Source organism: Bombina bombina, chromosome 5, assembly GCF_027579735.1.
Source record: "Bombina bombina isolate aBomBom1 chromosome 5, aBomBom1.pri, whole genome shotgun sequence".
In the NCBI taxonomy this organism is placed as follows: domain Eukaryota; kingdom Metazoa; phylum Chordata; class Amphibia; order Anura; family Bombinatoridae; genus Bombina; species Bombina bombina.
Window position 1 is genome coordinate 73778356 of NC_069503.1, and position 21358 is coordinate 73799713.

The following is a 21358-nucleotide window of genomic DNA, read 5'->3' on the forward strand; positions in this document are numbered from 1 at the left end:
TAAACTTAGTTCTTAAAGTTCTTCAAGGGGTCCCGTTTGAATCTATGCATTCTATAGATATTAAGCTTCTATCTTGAAAAGTTTTGTTTTTAGTAGCTATCTCTTCGGCTCGAAGAGTTTCTGAGCTATCTGCTTTACACTGTGATTCCTCTTACCTTGTTTTCCATGCAGATAAGGTGGTTTTGCGTAACAAACCTGGGTTTCTTCCTAAGGTTGTTTCTAATAAGAATATCAATCAAGAGATTGTTGTTCCTTGTCTGTGTCCTAATCCTTCATCAAAGAAGGAACGTCTGTTACACAAATTGATGTGGTTCGTGATTTAAAGTTCTACTTACAAGCAACTAAAGATTTCCGTCAAACATCTTCATTGTTTGTTGTTTATTCTGGTAAACGGAGAGGTCAAAGGGCTACGGCTACCTCTCTATCCTTTTGGCTGAAAAGCATCATCCGTTTGGCCTATGAGACTGCTGGACAGCAGCCTCCTGAAAGAATTACTGCTCATTCTACTAGAGCTGTGGCTTCCACATGGGCTTTTAAGAATGAGGCTTCTGTTGAACAGATTTTTAAGGCGGCGACTTGGTCTTTGCTTCATACTTTTTCCAAATTTTACAAATTCGATACTTTTGCTTCTTCGGAGGCTATTTTTGGGAGAAAGGTTCTACAAACAATGGTGCCTTCCATTTAAGCTCCCTGTCTTGTCCCTCCCTTCATCCGTGTCCTAAAGCTTTGATATTGGTATCCCACAAGTAAGGATGAATCCGTGGACTCGATACATCTTACAAGAGAAAACATAAGTTATGCTTACCTGATAAAAATTTTTCTCTTGTGATGTATCGAGTCCACGGCCCGCCCTGTTTTTTAAGACAGGCATATATATTTTTATTTTAAAACTTTCAGTTACCACTGCACCCTATAGTTTCTCCTTTTTCTTCCTAGCCTTTTGTGACTGGGTGGAGCTAAGGGGGGAGCTATATAGACAGCTCTGCTGTGGGTGCTCTCTTTGCCACTTCCTGTTGGGAAGGAGAATATCCCACAAGTAAGGATGAATCCGTGGACTCGATACATCACAAGAGAAATACATTTATCAGGTAAGCATAAATTATGGTTTTTTTAAGTCAAGTAGCTTTTTAGTTAAAAAGCTTGCAAAAAAACTTAAAAATAAAAAGGTTGATAATAAATTGTAATCCACAGGTTTTCTTCATGAAAATAAAGAAGGATTATTAATGTTTCTAACCAATACGTTTATACTGGTTACATTTACAATAAAAATACATTTATAATAAAAATAATAAATCTTTACTTCTACAGATGTTATTGGCATATAAATTATAGCTTAACAAGATATATACATATAGCATATATGAATTATAGCATAACATGATAATAAGCTTGCCGTTTCTTTTCTGGTATTACATTCAAAAGAAAACAGGTTGACAAATAATTGCTTATTTTCTTTACTTAGATTTTCTCCTAGGAAGAAATGACAAAATTCTAAATAAAATGATACACAATATGGCTATTAATACAATACGTACTGGTTTTACATATCCAAATATTCCCAGTATGTCTCCAAAGATCCCATTCCCCACTGTTGCTAAACCTTCACGCCAGCTTCACGCTTCACGCCGTGTATGTATCTACACAAAAATTAGTGGCCCAAATGATTTTAACCCTATTAAAATACCTGTTACTTATTCAGAAAAGGTAAAATGTATGAAGTGTCAAGGATGGCATCAGATTGTTTTCCTTAAAAAGCATTGGGCCAGGCTGAACATATGTCTATTCTATAAATGGGGTTAAAGCCCTGTATATATCTACACAGAAATGAGTGACACAAATAATTTTAACCCTTTTAAAATTCCAATTACTTATTCAGAAGAGGTAAAATATATGAAGTGACAAGGTTGGCACAAATTTGTTTGCAATAAAGGGCGCTGGGTCAGGCTGATAACATGTCTGTCCTATGATGGGTCACGCCTTGTGTATATATACACACACATAAATGAGTGGCGCAAAGGATTCTATCCTTTTTTAAATACCAATGACTTATTTAGGAAAGGTAAAATATAGTGGCAAGGTTGGCACCAATTTGTTTGCCATAAAGAGCGTTGGACAAGGCTGATAACGTGTCTGTCCCATGAAGAGGCTCACGCCTTGTATATTCCACACATAAATGAGTGGCGCAAAGGATTTGAACTCTTTTATACTATCATTTACTTATTAGAAACATTAGAATCAAAATTATGCCGTTTGCCATCTAATTATTGAGATATATATATATATATATATATATATATATATATATATATATATATATATATTAAAATGTAAGTTTGTTTAGTTTTTTGGAAAGTGTATTATTTTATTTAAAATATAAATAATCCTAGATATCTTTATTTTGCAAATTGTAATCAGTTGCAGAATAAGTAGATGACTGATTAAGAAGACAACTTCAGCCTTGTACATTTTGCAGCTTTCTTGTTCTTAATGTTCATTCACAGTGGTTACCTTATAAATAACACTCACAGTGGTTACTTTATAAATAACATTCACAGTGGTTACTTTATAAATAACATTCACAGTGGTTACTTTATAAATAACACTCACAGTGGTTACTTTATAAATGACATTCACAGTGGTTACCTTATAAATGACAGTCACAGTGGTTATTATTTTATTATTCTTTATTTATAAAGCGCCAACAGATTCCGCAGCGCTGTGCATAGGTAACAAAGATAAAAGGACAGTACAATATGAGACACCAGACAAAATGTAACAAACAAATACAGGAGGAATTGGGAGCCCTGTTCCCGTGGGAACTTACAATCTAAATGGGTAGGAGGGTGAGAAACAGGAGGTGGGGACTGCAAAGGTGGGAATGATGTTAGTGTGAAGTTAGATGAGGGCAACTATTAGGCAAGTGGAATTCATTAGTTACTGATTTGGTTATAGGCTTCCCTGAACAAGAAGTCTTTAGAGAGCGTTTAAATGAGGAGAGGTTGGGGGAAAGTCTGACAGCACGAGGAAGTGCGTTCCAGAGGGTTGGTGCCGCACGAGAGAAGTCCTGTAGTCTAGCATGAGAGGAGGTGATGGTAGAAGAGGCAAGGAGTAGATCGTTGTTGGATCTTAGGGGAAGGGCTGGAGTATATTTGTTGATGAGTGAGGACAGGTATGGGGGGCTGCATTGGTAAGGGCTTTGTAGGTCAGAGTGAGAATTTTGAATTTATTTCTGCTGTGAATGGGGAGCCAGTGAAGGGACTCACAGAGGGGTGCGGCAGATACAGAGCGTCGGGAGAGGTGGATTAGCCTAGCAGAGGCATTTAGGATGGATTGAAGGGGGGAGAGGCGGGAGAGAGGAAGGCCAGTTAGTAGGTTGTTACAGTAGTCAAGCCGGGAAATTACTAGGGAATGGAATAGCTGTTTAGTAGTTTCAGCACTCAGAAAAGGATGAATTTTGGAGATATTGCGTAGGTGGTTGCAACAGGATGAAGAGAGCGATTGGATGTGGGGTATGAAGGACAGATTGGAGTCGAGTGTAACTCCAAGGCAGCGGACTTGGCGTGATGGGGAGATAGTGGTATCACCAACAGTGATAGCAAAGTTAGAAACTGGAGTAGAATTAGTTGGGGGGATTAGAAGAAGCTCAGTCTTGGACATGTTGATTTTTAGGTGGTGAGAGGCCATCCAGGAAGAAATGCCAGATAAGCAGCTGCTGATGTGGGAAAGAACAGACTGAGAGAGTGCAGGGGTGGATAGGTAGATCTGGGTATCATCAGCATAGAGGTGATAGTTGAAGCCATAGCTACTAATAAGTTTACCCAGTGAGGAAGTATAAATAGAGAAGAGTAGAGGGCCTAGAACAGAGCCTTGAGGTACTCCAACAGACAGAGGCAGTGGAGAGGATGAGTCACCAGCAAATGAGACAGAAAAGGACCTATTAGAGAGATAAGAGTGGATCCAGGAGAGGGCAATGTCACAAAGCCCAAGTGTCAAAGGCAGCAGACAGGTCAAGTAAGATAAGTATAGAATAGTGGCCATTGTTTTTAGCAGAAAGGAGATCATTAGTAACCTTGGTGAGGGCAGTCTCAGTTGAGTGTTGGGGACGGAAGCCAGATTGCAGGGGGTCAAGCAGTGAGTTGGAGGATAGGAAGTGTGTTAGGCAATCGAAAACTAGTTTTTCCAGGACTTTAGAAGCTAGCGGAAGTAGTGATATGGGGCGGTAGTTTGCAGGAGAATTGGGGTTGAGGGAGGGTTTTTTGAGGATGGGGGTGACCTTTGCATGTTTGAAGGATGATGGAAATGAACCAGTAGCAAGGGATCGGTTGAATATGTGAGTAAGAGGTGGGGTGAGGGTAGAGGACAGAGAGGGTATTAGATGTGAAGGGATAGGGTCAAGGCGGCATGTAGTGAGGTGTGAGGAAGATATTAGGGAACTCAATTCATTCTCAGTGGTTGGGGGGAAGGTACTAAGAGTGTTGGAGGGGGTGACCGGGGGCGCAGATGAAAGGTTGCAGTCTTGTGGTGGGATGTTGCTTCTGATGGTAAGTGTTTTGTTGAAAAAGTAATCTACCAAGTCTTAAGCATTAAAGTCAGATGAGGGGGGTGGTGCAAGTGGATAGAGGAGAGTGTTGAAAGTGGAGAAGAGACGTTTAGGGTTTGAGGAGTGAGAAGATATGAGAGAAGAGAAGTAGTTTTGCTTGGCTAAGTGAAGGGCAGAGGAGTAAGAATAAAGAATGAACTTATAGTGTAGGAAATCGTGTTCAGAGCGGGATTTCCTCCAGGCATGTTCAGCAGCACGGGAGCATTTTTGTAGATAGCATGTTTGCTGAGAGTGCCAGGGCTGGAGCTGACGATGTGGGGTTTTGCGTATTTGTGGAGGAGCAAGGGTGTCGAGTGCAGAGGAAAGAGTATTGTTATAGTGGTTTGTAGCAAGGTCAGGGCAGGATACCGTGGAAGTGTGGGGAAGGCGTTTTTGAATAATTACTGGTTACTTTATAAATGACAGTCACAGTGGTTACTTTATAAATGACAATCACAGTGGTTGCTTTATAAATGAGTCACAGTGGTTATCTTATAAATGACAGTCACAGTGGTTACTTTATAAATGACAATCAATGATTACCTTATAAATGACACTCACAGTGGTTACCTTATAAATGGCAGTCACAGTGGTTACCTTATAAATTACAATCAGTGATTACCTTATAAATGACACTCACAGTGGTTACCTTTATAAATGACAGTCACTGTGGTTACCTTATAAATGACAATCACAGTAGTTAACTTTATAAATGACAGTCACAGTAGTTACCTTATAAATAACAGTCACAGTAGTTACCTTATAAATGACAGTCACTGTGATTACCTTATAAATGACAATCACAGTGGTTACCTTATAAATGACAGTCACAGTAGTTACCTTATAAGTGACAGTCACAGTGGTTACCTTATAAATGACAGTCACTGTGATTACCTTATAAATGACAGTCACAGTGGTTACTTTATAAATGACAGTCACTGTGATTACCTTATAAATGACAGTCACTGTGATTACCTTATAAATGACAGTCACAGTGGTTACCTTATAAATGACAGTCACAGTGATTACCTTTTAAATGACAGTCACAGTAGTTATTTTATAAATGACAGTAACAGTGGTTACCTTATAAATGACAGTCACAATAGTTACCTTATAAATGACAGTCACAGTGGCTTCCTTATAAATGACAGTCATTGTGATTACCTTATAAATGACAGTCACAGTGGTTTCCTTATAAATGACAGTCACTGTGATTACCTTATAAATGACAGTCACAGTGGTTTCCTTATAAATGACAGTCACTGTGATTACCTTATAAATGACAGTCACAGTTATTACTTTATAAATGACAGTCACAGTGATTACCTTATAAATGACAGTCACAGTGGTTTCCTTATAAATGACAGTCACTGTGATTACCTTATAAATAGGCTTACCATAATTTTTAGAGGTTAAACTGGGACCACCTGGTGCGGTGCTAGTGGGGGTGTGGTCAAGGGGGCGTGGCAATTACCGGTCCTTTTAAAGTAGTAGCTTTTATGTGTGTACTGTTTTGTGGATACTCTACCCTTCCTCAGTCAAACAAGTGAATCACACAGTTTAAATAGACCATAACACCACCCCCTAGTGAAAAAGGCACCATTACGTTGTCATCGCAAATAAATCATTAATATAAATCTCAGATTCTAAATAATGCCAAACATCAAGCATAATTATCACTTTCATAATTATCAATTTCACAATTTAATATCTGCAGTGTAATATGTGTTTTATGTGTCTAATTAAGGAACAGAGCCAAATACTGATAAGGCATAAATACAACATTGAATGAAAGTAAAAAAGAAACACGTACCTGCTAAAGCTGTTTAAGAGGCTACTCTATACCATAATGCAGGAAGATTACAGCCAAAATGCTATCCTGCATGAAGTAAAGCAAGATCCAGGCCAAAAATCCTGCTTGTCTGTACTTCCTAGTCATACCCATATGATTCCCCTAAAGGTGTATTACCGGCAATGTCACCAGGGGTCGGGGGGGTTGTTAAATTTTTAGAAAAATAAACCAAGTGGTACTACAAAATTAAAAAAAAACCCTATGCTGCTCACTCAGCCTGTATTACTAAATGTAAACTTTGAAGGACACGAACGTTAAGCTAAGCAGGGCTGTATGTAACAAAGTACCAGCATCCAACTATGCTGGAGAGCCACAGTCCCGTCATTTTGAATAATGTGTCTGGGTTTCAGATGGTCTGAGACCCGGACACATGATTTGAAACCTGGAGGTGGCAACCCTACTGGGACAGAATGAACAACTGGGTGGGACACTGGGACAGCTCCTCCAAACCGGGACAATCCCAGTAAAAGTGGGACTTCTGGTAAGCCTACTTATAAATGACAGTCACAGTGGTTTCCTTATAATTGACAGTCACTGTGATTACCTTATAAATGACACTCACAGTTATTACTTTATAATTGACAGTCACTGTGATTACCTTATAAATGACAGTCACAGTTATTACTTTATAATTGACAGTCACTGTGGTTACCTTATAAATGACAATCAGCATAAACCACTGTGAATGAACATAGAAAGCTACAACATGTTTCGTTTTCAGAATGATTGTCTAATCTATAGGTTGTTTGTTACATTAAAGTTGATTAAAAAAAAAAAAAAAAGCTTTGAGTGGAGGTCACATGTTTCCTTTCTAGAGTCAGTGGTGGTCAGGTCACATGTTTCCTGTCTAGAGTGGAGCTGTCTGCAGCTAGACTACTTTGGGGTGAGTGAGTCAGGCTGTGTGTATTGTGTGATAAAACGTTTTAGTCACTTTTTAGTCTGCTTAAAACGTTTATAATTGTTATAAATGTTGTTCTATTAATGCATGTTACTCATCTGCTTGTGCCAGGTAATGGGATAATAAGTGCTGTTGAACGATTTGTGTTGGTGAAGGGTTATTACACAGTGTGCTAGTGAAGGGTTAATACCCACTATAGATTTTGGTGCTAGTGAAGGGGTTAATACACACTGTGCAGCTCTCTGTGCTAGGGAAGAAGTTTAATAAAAACTGTGCTGCTCTATGTGCTAGTGAAGGGTTAAGACACATTATGCAGATCTCCTTGTTAGTGAAGGGTTAATACACACCGTGCAGCTCTCTGTGCTAGTGAAGGGTTAATACACACTGTGCTGCTCTCTGTGCTAGTGAAGGGTTAATACATACTGTGCTGCTCTCTGTACTAGTGAAGGGTTAATACACACTGTGTAACTCTCTGTGCTAGTGAAGGGTTAATATACACTGTGCAGCTCTGTGCTAGTGAAGGGTTAATACACACTGTGCAGCGCTCTTTGTTAGTGAAGGGTTTATACACACTGTGCTGCTCTCTGTGCTAGTGAAGGGTAAATACACACTGTGCTGCTCTCTGTGCTAGTGAAGGGTTAATACACACTGTGCTGCTCTCTGTGCTAGTGAAGGGTTAATACACACTGTGCTGCTCTCTGTGCTAGTGAAGGGTTAATACACACTGTGCTGCTCTCTGTGCTAGTGAATGGTTAATACACACTGTGCTGCTCTCTGTGCTAGTGAAGGGTTAATACACACTGTGCAGCTCTCTGTGCTAGTGAAGGGTTAAATACACACTGTGCAGCTCTCTGTGCTAGTGAAGGGTTAATACACACTGTGCAGCGCTCTGTGCTAGTGTAGGGTTAATACACACTGTGCAGCTCTGTGCTAGTGAAGGGTTAATACACACTGTGCAGCTCTCTGTGCTAGTGTAGGGTTAATACACACTGTGCAGCTCTCTGTGCTAGTGAAGGGTTAATACACACTGTGCTGCTCTCTGTGCCAGTGAAGGGTTAATGCACACTGTTCAGCTATCTGTGCAAGTGAAGGGTTAATACACACTGTGCAGCTCTCTGTGCTAGTTAAGTAGTTTAATAAAAACTGTGCTGCTTTCTGTGCTAGTGAAGGGTTAATACACACTGTGCAGCTCTGTGCTAGTGAAGGGTTAATACACACCGTGCAGCTCTCTGTGCTAGTGAAGGGTTAATACACACTGCTGCTTTCTGTGCTAGTGAAGGGTTAATACACACTGTGTAGCTCTCTGTGCTAGTGTAGGTTAATACACACTGTGCAGCTCTGTGCTAGTGAAGGGTTAATACACACTGTGCAGCTCTATGTGCTAGTGAGGGGTTAATACACAATGTGCTGCTCTGTGCCAGTGAAGGGTTAATGCACACTGTTCAGCTATCTGTGCAAGTGAAGGGTTAATACACACTGTGCTGCTCTCTGTGCCAGTGAAGGGTTTATACACACTGTGCAGCTCTCTGTGTTAGTGAAGGGTTAATACACACTGTGCAGCTCTCTGTGCTAGTGAAGGGTTTATACACACTGTGCAGCTCTCTGTGTTAGTGAAGGGTTAATACACACTGTGCAGCTCTCTGTGTTAGTGAAGGGTTAATACACACTGTGCTGCTCTCTGTGCTAGTGAAGGGTTAATACACACTGTGTAGCTCTCTGTGCTAGTGTAGGTTAATACACACTGTGCAGCTCTGTGCTAGTGAAGGGTTAATACACACTGTGCAGCTCTATGTGCTAGTGAGGGGTTAATACACAATGTGCTGCTCTGTGCCAGTGAAGGGTTAATGCACACTGTTCAGCTATCTGTGCAAGTGAAGGGTTAATACACACTGTGCTGCTCTCTGTGCTAGTGAAGGGTTAATACACACTGTGCAGCTCTCTGTGCTAGTGAAGGGTTAATACACTGTGTAGCTCTCTGTGCTAGTGTAGGGTTAATACACTGTGTAGCTTTCTGCTAGTGAAGGGTTAATAGACACTGTGCTGCTCTCTGTGCTAGTGAAGGGTTAATACACACTGTGCTGTTCTCTATGCTAGTGAAGGGTTAATACACACTGTGCTGCTCTCTGTGCTAGTGAATGGTTAATGCACACTGTGCTGCTCTCTGTGCTAGTGAATGGTTAATGCACACTGTGATGCTCTCTGTGTTAGTGAAGGGTTAATACATACTGTGCAGCGCTCTGTGCTAGTGAAGGGTTAATACACACTGTGCAGCTCTCTGTGCTAGTGAAGGGTTAATACACACTGTGCAGATCCCTTTGCTAGTGAATGTTTTTTTTTTAAAATATCTTTTTATTGTGATATTCAAGGGAAGTATACAATATTAATCAAATAAAGCAGTAACGTACATACTTTTTCTCACAGTACAAACCAGGAACAAAGAAAAATAAAGAACAAAAGTTATATATCAATAAGCTTACAATAAATTTGTGACCAACCAAGGACAGAAAGAGAAAGAAAAAGAAACAATAATTGATGCTTAATACGTTCCCTTAGTCTTATAACAATGATTGTTATTAATAAACACGGAAGGAATAGAGTAGCTTATCATTTATATGAATAACCTTCCCTCTTACAAAAAAGGAGACAAATACATTTTCATTATATGGATCTCAAGTACATATATAAAATCAACACCCAATAAAAACAGATAGAAGAAAAAAAATGGAGAGAAATAATAATAATAGTGAGAGTTCCTTCAACCCCCTCCCTCCTTGCATCATCCCATCCTTCTCTAATCTATCCAGTGTTGCGGAAAGTGTCCAGCATGGATATTCTGTAAAACGAAGGCTGTGTGACTGGTAGGTTTAACTAATTGTTTTTGCACATTTGGAGGTAGGGACTGAATAACCGGTAGAGGCAAATGGAAGATATGATTATTAATGTCTCTGTAACTTCACTAGGCAACCAAACTAAACCAAAAAACCTAGAGAAATTGGTAATAGATAGATTATGGAGACAATAAAGAAAGCGTGGTTGCGCCTGTAACTATTAACCTTTAAATGGGTAAAATAGAAAAGTCTAAAAGTGGTCTGTACAGTTCTAAACTATATTCAAACCATAATATGTAATAATATGAATAAATGTATATTAAAACTTCATAAATGACTATACAAATATGAAGTTTTAATATACATTTATTCATATTATTACATATTATGGTTTGAATATAGTTTAGAACTGTACAGTCCACTTTTAGACTTTTCTATTTTACCCATTTAAAGGTTAATAGTTACAGGCGCAACCACGCTTTCTTTATTGACTGAATAACCGGTAACCATTTATTAAAAAAAACTTTTAACTGTAAATCACTAGAGTTTTGCAGCGCATATTGTTCCACCATTCATTGTGTGGTTAGTTTTTTTTTAAGGGCAGCAAACTTTAAGGGCTTGGGTTGCTTTCCAGTTCTTTAAGATTATATTTCGAGTTAATAATATTATGGTATTAAGTAATTTATGTTGTTAAGGCCCATATGTTAAACGATGCATATAGATACTGTATCTGCATCACCTATATAGTTTGTAATATATATGTACATATACTAGGTTTTACTGTGATTGCAATCAATTTTTTTTATTATTATTTCTTTTTTCATATTGTATAACATTGTATGTATCTCTACCCTAACTACAGGTTTGGTGTTGTTAGTTACTTATTAATCAATTAATGATTACACGCCCCAAAAGGGGTTTGTACTTGTCTGTGATTGGTTAGAATTAGTTTAAATAGTATGTCAGTTAGTAGGTGCTATATGCCTGATGAAACAGCCAATGCTAAGGCTGAGAAACGCGTTGCATTTTATTCTTTGTAACCATTGCTTGTTACACATTTTAAATTGTTTTTAATAAACAACTTCTTTTAACACAAGCTTTGGTTCAGCACCTATTTGAGTAGCACAGCTACTATACCTGACATTTTGCTATTTGGAATTTACCACTCATAGAGTGGTCAAGATATACCTGCATTGGTTCCACTTTGACTGGAGAGGGTTTGCTGGTACATCCCAAGTTACTAGCCTGTTGCTACCAGTACATAAGTGTACTTGTGCTAAGTGTGAGTACCCATTTGGCTTTATTTTCCTGTGTTTGTCTACTCTGACATGCTGATATACACATGAGGTGCCCCTCTGTTCTCTGTGCTATAGCTGTACCTGGACAAGTCTGTGAGGAGGAGAGCAGCCATCTATTTTATTCCCTACATATTGAACTTGACAACCTGGTCATTTTGGACTTTATATTTGACTAATAGTCCAACACTCGAATTGGGACCCTGCTTTGTTGAGACTGACAGCACCCATGAATATTGGTGGATATGGTTTCATTTCTTTCTAATGACACAGTGAGTCCACAGATCATCATAATTACTGTTAGGAATATCTCTCCTGACCAGCAGGAGGAGGCAAAGAGCACCACAGCAAAACTGTTAAAAACCACTCCCCTACCCACAATCCCCAGTCATTCTCTTTGCCTGTAATAGTTTCAAATAGGTGGTAAAGTTTGGTGTCTGAAGGAAGATTCTTCAATCAAGTTTGTTATTTTCAAAGCAGAACAGGCAGTTCTGATATTGGCTGGGGTTTAGCCGTAGTCCATATCAGTCTCTTCAATGGAGCAGTGGTGGGTTTTAAGCATCTAGGAACTTGTGGGGTATAACCCCACTGTGCCTATTACATTATTTTGTTGCTGCTGCCCTATTTAGATAGCCTGTATAGATTTATACAGTCTTTTCTGTTTTCCACAGGCCTATTGGAGGAGGATGCCTCTTAAAGGGACAGTATAGACTTGTTTTCATATAACTGCATGTAATAGACACTACTATAAAGAATAAGATGCACAGATATTGATATAAAAATCCAGTATAAAACTGTTGAAAAACTTAGAAGCTCTCAGTTTAGCTCTGTTGAAAAGGTAGCTGGAAAGATCACTGCAAATTGTAAATAAGACCCTGCCCCTTCTTTTGCATATTAAAATACCCTTTACACAAACGGGAGCAAGCTGGAGAAGTTAGCTGACGGTATTCTCATAAAACTTTGGGGCTTGGTTAGGAGTCTGAAAATCAGAGCAATATTATTTAAAAATATGCAAAACTATACATTTATTTCTTTTGCAAGATGTACCGAGTCCACGGATTCATCCTAACTTGTGGGATATTGTCCTTCCTGACAGGAAGTAGCAAAGAGAGCACCATAGCAGAGCTGTCTATATAGCTCCCCCCTTAACTTCACCCCCCAGTCATTCTCTTTGCTGGCTCTAAGCAGGAAGGTTAAGAGAAGAGGTGTTAAACTGTTAGTTTTATTTTATCTTCAATCAAGTGTTTGTTATTTTTAAATGGTACCGGTGTTGTACTATTTACTCTCAGGCAGGACATAGATGAAGATTTCTGCCTGGAGGATGATGATCTTAGCATTTGTAACTAAGGCCCACTGCTGTTCCCACATGAGCTGAGGAGTACAGGAAAACTTCAGTGTGAGGAACGGTTTCTTGCTATACAGCAATGAGGTATGTTCAGTCATATTTTCTGCAGAGACTGTGTTAACTCAGAAAGGCTGACAGTGTCCCCATTAGGGGAAGGGTAAGCAGTAATCCAAGTGTTATCAGAGGTTTTTACTAGCTTGCATAAAGGGTTAATTTTTTGTGGGCACTCAGTTTATGTGAATTTGGGACAAACGTTTTTGTGTCTGGGAGTAACGTTTTCTGTTTTATGAGACATTTGCTTGAGGGTTCTTTGGGGTTGTTTATAACCCACATGGCTTTCAGGCAGGGTTTGTTAGTTTTGTGTAGGTCCCAGCAGCATCGAGTGAGGTGGGCGGGGCCTTCATTTACAAGCAGCAAACAACTTCTCCTGAGGTCCTGAGAGTCTTCTGAGGGACTAATTGAAGCTTTAAACCCCATATTATTGCTTCCTAAGGGCAGGTAGGGCCACAGCAGAGCTGTGGCAAGGTGCTTTAGGGGGTTTTAACCGGTTTTAGACACTTATCAATCCTTTTTTTTTATTTGGGGGTCTATTGCTTTGTTACTTGTGGTGCAATCCTTCTAAAGCTTAGTGGGTGTACTGTAAAAATTTCGGAATTTTTGAAGCAATTTTAACCTGTTTTGCAGTTTGTGTATGCCTTTTTTTCTCTTAAAGGTACAGTACCGTTTTTGCAAATTGTGTTTTTTTTTTCTCATTAAAGTGTTTTCCAAGCTTGCTTGCTTCATTACTAGCCTGTTAAACATGTCTGACACTGAGTAAACTCATTGTTCAATTTGTTTAGAAGCCATTGTGGAACCCCCTCTAAGAATGTGTCCCAATTGTACTGATATGTCTATACATTGCAAACAACATATTTTGACTTATAAGAATTTGGCATTGAATGATTCTCAGACAGAAGTAAATCAGGTTTCGCCATCTAGTTCTCCCCAAGTGTCACAACCACTTACGCCCGCACAAGCGACGCCAAGTACTTCTAGTGCATCTAATTCTTTCACCTTGCAAGATATGGCTTCAGTTATGAATACTACCCTCACAGAGGTTTTATCTAAACTGCCAGGGTTGCAAGGGAAGCGCAGTAGCTCTGGGTTAAGAACAAATGCTGAGCCTTCTGGCGCTTTAGTAGCCATATCCAATATTCCCTCACAATGTTCTGAGGTAGGGATGAGGGATTTGCTGTCTGAGGGAGAGATTTCTGATTCAGGAAAGATGTTCCCTCAGACAGATTCAGATATGACGGCATTTAAATTTAAGCTAGAGCACCTCCGTTTCTTTCTCAGGGAGGTTTTAGCTACTCTGGATGATTGTGACCCTATTGTCGTTCCAGAGAAATTGTGTAAAATGGACAAATATTTAGAGGTTCCTGTTTACACTGATGTTTTTCCGGTCCCTAAGAGGATTTCGGACATTGTTACTAAGGAGTGGGATAGACCAGGTATTCCGTTCGCTCCCCCTCCTGTTCCCCATTTCTGACACCATAAAGGACTCATGGCAGACGGTCCCTAAGGTGGAGGGAGCTATTTCTACTCTGGCTAAGCGTACAACTATACCTATTGAAGACAGTTGTGCTTTCATTGATCCTATGGATAAAAAGTTAGAGGGTCTCCTAAAGAAAATTTTTGTTCATCAGGGTTTTCTTCTTCAACCTATAGCGTGCATTGTTCCGGTAACCACTGCAGCTGCTTTTTGGTTTGAGGCTCTAGAAGAGGCTCTTCAGATGGAGACCTCACTAGATGATATTTTGGACAGAATTAAGGCCCTTAAGTTGGCTAATTCTTTTATTACAGACGCCGCTTTTCATCTTGCTAAGTTAGCGGCAAAGAATTCAGGTTTTGAAATTTTAGCGCGAAGAGCGTTATGGCTTAAGTCCTGGTCAGCTGATGTGTCATCTAAATCTAAGCTTTTGACCATCCTTTTCAAAGGTAAGACCCTATTCGGGCCTGCACTGAAAGAGATCATTTCAGACATCACTGGATGGAAGGGTCATGCCCTCCCTCAAGATAAGTCAAATAAGACAAGGACCAAAGAAAATAATTTTCGTTCCTTTCGAAACTTCAAGGGTGGTCCCGCTTCCTCTTCCCCTGCTGCAAAGCAAGAGGGGAACTTTGCTCAATCCAAGCCAACTTGGAGACCTAACCAGGCTTGGAACAAGGGTAACAGGCCAAAAAGCCTGCTGCTGCCACTAAGACAGCATGAAGGGGTAGCCCCCGATCCGGGACCGGATCAAGTAGGGGGCAGACTTTCTCTTTTTGCTCAGGTCTGGGCAAGAGACGTTCAGGACTCCTGGGCTGTAGAAATTGTAACCCAGGGGTATCTCCTAGATTTCAAAGATTCTCCTCCAAGGGGGAGGTTCCATCTTTCTCAATTGTCTGTAAACCAGACAAAAAGAGAGGCATTCTTACGCTGTGTAGAAGACCTTTTTACCATGGGAGTTATCTGCCCAGTTCCGAAAACGGAACAGGGGCAAGGTTTCTACTCCAATCTGTTTGTGGTTCCCAAAAAAGAGGAAACCTTCAGACCAATTCTAGATCTCAAGATCCTAAACCAATTCCTAAGAGTTCCATCCTTCAAGATGGAGACCATTCGGACTATTTTACCAATGATCCAGGAGGGTCAATATATGACTACCGTGGATCTAAAGGATGCGTATCTACACATTCCTATCCACAAAGATCATCACCAGTTCCTCAGGTTTGCCTTTCTGGGCAGGCATTACCAGTTTGTGGCTCTTCCCTTCGGGTTGGCCACGGCGCCAAGAATCTTCACAAAGGTGCTAGAGTCCCTTCTGGCGGTCCTAAGGCCGAGGGGCATAGCAGTGGCCCCTTATCTAGATGACATCTTAATTCAAGCGTCGACTTTCCAACTTGCCAAGTCTCACACGGACTTAGTGTTGACATTTCTAAGATCTCATGAGTGGAAGGTGAACGTGAAAAAGAGTTCTCTTATTCCTCTCACAAGAGTTCCATTCCTGGGAACTCTGATAGATTCGGTGGACATGAAAATATTTCTGACGGAGGTCAGGAAATCAAAGATTTTAACCACCTGCCGAGCTCTAAATTCCATTCCTCAGCCATCAGTGGCTCAGTGTATGGAGGTAATCGGACTTATGGTAGCGGCAATGGACATATTTCTGTTTGCTCGCTTGCATCTCAGACCACTGCAACTGTGCATGCTCAAACAGTGGAATGGGGATTATGCAGATTTATCTCCTCAGATAAATCTGGATCAAGAGACCAGAGACTCTCTTCTTTGGTGGTTGTCACAGGATCACTTGTCCAGGGGAATGTGTTTCCGCAGGCCAGCGTGGGTTATTGTGACAACGGACGCCAGCCTACTGGGCTGGGGTGCAGTCTGGAATTCCCTGAAAGCACAGGGTTTGTGGACTCAGGAGGAGGCTCTCCTACCGATAAATATTCTGGAATTAAGAGCGATATTCAATGCTCTTCAGGCGTGGCCTCAGCTGGCTTCGGACAGATTCATCAGGTTTCAGTCGGACAACATCACGGCTGTAGCTTATATCAATCATCGGGGGGAACAAGGAGTTCCTTGGCGATGATAGAAGTTTCCAGGATAATCCGATGGGCAGAAGACTCACTCTTGCAATCTATCAGCGATCTATATCCCAGGGGTGGAGAACTGGGAGGCAGATTTTCTAAGTCGTCAGACTTTTCATCCGGGGGAGTGGGAGCTCCATCCGGAGGTGTTTGCTCAACTGGTTCAGCTATGGGGCACACCAGAATTGGATCTGATAGCGTCTCGTCAGAACGCCAAACTTCCTTGTCACGGATCCAGGTCAAGGGATCCTCAGGCAGTACTGATAGATGCTCTAGCAGTACCCTGGTCGTTCAACCTGGCTTATGTGTTTCCACCATTCCCTCTCCTTCCACGTCTGATTGCCAGAATCAAACAGGAGAGAGCTTCGGTGATTTTGATAGCACCTGCGTGGCCACGCAGGACTTGGTATGCAGACTTGGTGGACATGTCATCTCTGCCACCATGGACTCTGCCTCTGAGATGGGACCTTTTGATTCAAGGTCCATTCAAGCATCCAAATCTAATTTCTCTGCAACTGACTGCTTGGAGATTGAACGCTTGATTTTATCAAAGCGGGGTTTCTCTGAGTCGTTCATAGATACCTTGATTCAGGCTCGAAAGCCTGTCACCAGGAAGATCTATCATAAGATATGGCGTAAATATCTTTTTTGGTGTGAATCCAAAGGCTACTCATGGAGTAAGATCAGGATTCCTAGGATTATGTCTTTTCTCCAAGAAGGATTGGAGAAAGGATTTTCCGCTAGTTCCTTAAAGGGACAGATATCTGCTTTGTCTATTCTGTTGCACAAGCGTCTGGCAGATGTCCCAGACGTTCTGGCTTTTTGTCAGGATTTAGTTAGAATTAAGCCTGTGTTTAAACCTGTTGCTCCGCCATGGAGTCTCAATTTAGTTCTTAGAGTTCTTCAGGGGGTTCCGTTTGAACCCATGCATTCCATAGATATTAAGCTTCTATCTTGGAAAGTTCTGTTTCTAGTTGCTATCTCTTCAGCTCGAAGAGTTTCTGAACTATCTGCATTACAATGTGACTCGCCTTATCTTGTTTTCCATGCTGATAAGGTGGTTTTGAGTACCAAACCTGGGTTCCTCCCTAAGGTTGTTTCTAACAGGAATATCAATCAGGAAATTGTTGTTCCTTCTCTGTGTCCTAATCCTTCTTCTAAGAAGGACCGTCTGTTGCACAACTTGGACGTGGTTCGTGCCTTGAAGTTTTATTTGCAGGCAACCAAAGATTTTCGCCAATCATCTTCTTTGTTGTTGTCTATGCTGGAAAGCGTAGAGGTCAAAAGGCTACGGCTACCTCTTTCCTTTTGGCTGAAAAGCATCATCCGTTTGGCTTATGAGACTGCTGGACAGCAGCCTCCTGAAAGAATTACAGCTCACTCCACTAGAGCGGTGGCTTCCACATGGACTTTTAAAAATGTTGCTTCTGTTGAACAGATTTGTAAGGCTGCGACTTGGTCTTCTCTTCATACCTTTTCCAAATTTTATAAATTTGATACTTTTGCTTCTTCGGAGGCTATTTTTGGGAGAAAGGTTTTGCCAGCAGTCGTTCCTTCCATTTAGGTTCCTGTCTTGTCCCTCCCTTCATCCATGTCCTAAAGCTTTGGTATTGGTATCCCACAAGTTAGGATGACTCGGTACATCTTGCAAAAGAAAACAGAATTTATGCTTACCTGATAAATTTCTTTCTTTTGCGATGTACCGAGTCCATGGCCCGCCCTGTCTATTCAAGACGGATGGTATTTTTTATGTAAACTTCAGTCACCTCTGCACCTTCGGTCGAATGACTGGGGGGTGGAATTAAGGGGGGAGCTATATAGACAGCTCTGATGTGGTGCTCTCTGCTATTTCCTGTCAGGAAGGACAATATCCCACAAGTTAGGATGAATCTGTGGACTCGGTACATCGCAAAAGAAAGAAATTTATCAGGTAAGCATAAATTCTGTTTTTTTTTTTTAAAAAAACAACAACTTTATTGGCTATATACTGTAAATAGATCATCTTCAAAACATTTATGTAAAGAAAAAATGAGTGTATAATGTCCCTTTAATACTTTGTGTGCTGCCAGGCAGATTCTTCTTCTGGTAAGTGCTACATTTAATTTTAATGTTTGTGACACTTTTACAGTTTGTCACTGTTTGGAAGAGATGTGTTTTACATGTGTTGCGCGTGAGCAGCGGTTTTTGTTGCTGAACGTGTGTTTGAGTCCGGATCGTTTCCTGTACCGTCGTTTTGGCCAGCAGGACAGGTAGTCACCTCAGAAAGCTTGCTGAGGTGCAGAGGTTGGCATCTTTATTATTTTTTTGCCCCTTATTTGATTTAATAGAAAGTGGGATTTATGCTTACCTGATGATAAATTTATTTCTTGACACGGTGAGTCCACGGCCCGCCCTATATTTTTCAGACAGTTTATTTTTCCATAAACTTCAGGCACCTCTACACCTTATATTACTTCCTTTCTCATTTCCCTTTGGTCGAATGACTGGGGATTGTGGGTAGGGGACTGGTATTTAACAGTTTTTGCTGTGGTGTTTTTTGCCTCCTCCTGCTGGTCAGGAGAGATATTACCAACAGTAATTATGATGATCCGTGGACTCACTGTGTCAAAAAATAAATCAATTTATCAGGTAAGCAGAAATTATGTTTTATATATCGTATTAATATGTACTATATATTTGCTATTTTTGTTGTTTAATTAAGATATTATTCAATCTTGATATATAATCTATATTTAGATAGTGTCCTATCTATTGTTCATTACACTTTGTGTAGCTCCATAGAGCGCCACCTCACTTGTTGTTTTATTATTCTCGCCAAATTAGTGCACTACACATTTTATTAAGAAGATTCAAACTCACTTGGATATCGCGTATATTCACTTCTATGAAAAATTTCTGCCATTTTAATAATATCTTTTCCAACTGAGATGTATTATTAGTAGAGTTCATGAGGCGATAGAATGGAGAGATCGATGGGGACCCTACCTAGGATTGATTAATTAAACTTCTTAGAGGACCATAAGACCATTCCGTTCCGTATTTACCTCTAAGCTCTGCTTTATAGTGCCTAATTTGCAAGTATGCAAAATGATCTTTTTGAGGTAGCCCATAATGTGTTGCAATATTATGTAAAGACCTAATTGAGGTATCTACTTTGACCAATTGTTTAATCCATATCAATCCCTTCCCTTTCCATCTTTCAAAAACCTTATATGTAAATCTAGGATTTAATTCTGGAATGCCTTTAATCGGTAAGAAATCAGAGATGAAAGGGGTTATTCCTATTTCCTTGCAGAATTTCTGCCATGCCAGAACCACATTTTTAATAGTCAGAATCTTAGAGACCTGGGTAGTAAGTTTAGAAATTGGACAGTGCAGGATAGCTTTTAAATTATACGGATGTATCAAACTGGATTCACCGAGATATAAAGTAACATATTCCCTTTCAGAAATCCAGTCAGCATCAAATTTAATGAAAGCTGCAATATTATAATGTTTAATGTTTGGGAAGGCTAACCCTGCAGCTTATTTAGGGAGCATCAGTTTTTTTAATGAAATTTGGGGTCTCTTTCCTTTCCTGCTAAAGTTTTTACATATTCAGTTGAATAAATTTATATCTGATTTATGTGGAAATAAAGGAATATTTTGAAGTAGCTAGCTATACTAGCTTAGGTAAAAGTATAATTTTAATCAGCATAATACTCGCTGAAAGCGAGATTGGAAGAGACCTCCAATCATTCAATTTCTTTTTACATTCGTTAAAAAAATTTGGAAAATTAAGTCATACCAGTCTTGTGGATTTCTAGATAGTACTAACAAGTTTGACTGTGTTTCAACAGAGGGTGTGACAGGAGTAGATCACACTGATAAATAATGCATATGAACGATCCTTGCTAAACGAACACTAAGCTGAGTGTCAGCCCTTAGTGATTCACATTCCCAGGATCAAAGGTCATGAAAAGCAGAAATCATCTGCACAAACTTCACAGCATTCCGTTCCTTGATAGCTTCCCCCTCCCTCTCCCCCTCCTGGAGCATGTCAGTAATTGACAATAACAGTTCCTGAACCATTCTGCTTAGAGCATAAAACTTGAGGAGTTTAAAAAAATAAAACTGGGGAGGGTGGGGGTTAAAAACATAAGTAATGTACTTAGCATTTGCTGCATAATGTATATTATATACAATAGACTGGCAAATGAATTATATTTACACCCTGACTGAGAAATAAATGTGTCTTCAGACACTGCAGCTCACATGCTGAAGGCAAATATTATATTCATCTAAGTACTGTATGTAACAGCCAATATGCTGTGTCATGTAACTAATGAGCCCTTTAACGCACGCTACAATTTGGCAGCTTACATACGGCTAGATTTGGAGTTTTGTCGGTAACGACCCGAAAAACTAACGCCGGCTTTTTTCTGGCCGCACCATAAAAATAACTCTGGTATTGAGAGTCCACATAAAGGCTCCAAAAAAGGAGCGTAGAGCATATTTAACGCAGCTTCAACTCTCGATACCAGAGTTGCTTACGCAAGCGGCCAGCCTCAAAAACATGCCCATGCACGATTCCCCCATAGAAAACAATGGGGCTGTTTGAGCTGAAAAAAAACCTAACACCTGCAAAAAAGCCGCGTTCAGCTCCTAACGCAGCCCCATTGTTTGCTATGGGGAAACACTTCCTACGTCTGCACCTAACACTCTAACATGTACCCCGAGTCTAAACACCCCTAACCTTACACTTATTAACCCCTAATCTGCCGCCCCCGCTATCGCTGACCCCTGCATATTATTATTAACCCCTAATCTGCCGCTCCGTAAACCGCCGCTACTTACATTATCCCTATGTACCCCTAATCTGCTGCCCTAACATCGCCGACCCCTATATTATATTTATTAACCCCTAATCTGCCCCCCACAACGTCGCCTCCACCTGCCTACACTTATTAACC

The 21358-nt window shown here is 40.3% G+C and overlaps 1 protein-coding gene across 1 annotated transcript in view; it reads left to right on the plus strand.

The window, feature by feature from the left end:
- Positions 1 to 21358, plus strand: part of LOC128659899 (zinc finger protein 585A-like) — a 491003-nt gene that overhangs the window by 65063 nt on the left and 404582 nt on the right. The gene's annotated exons all lie outside the window — the stretch shown is intronic.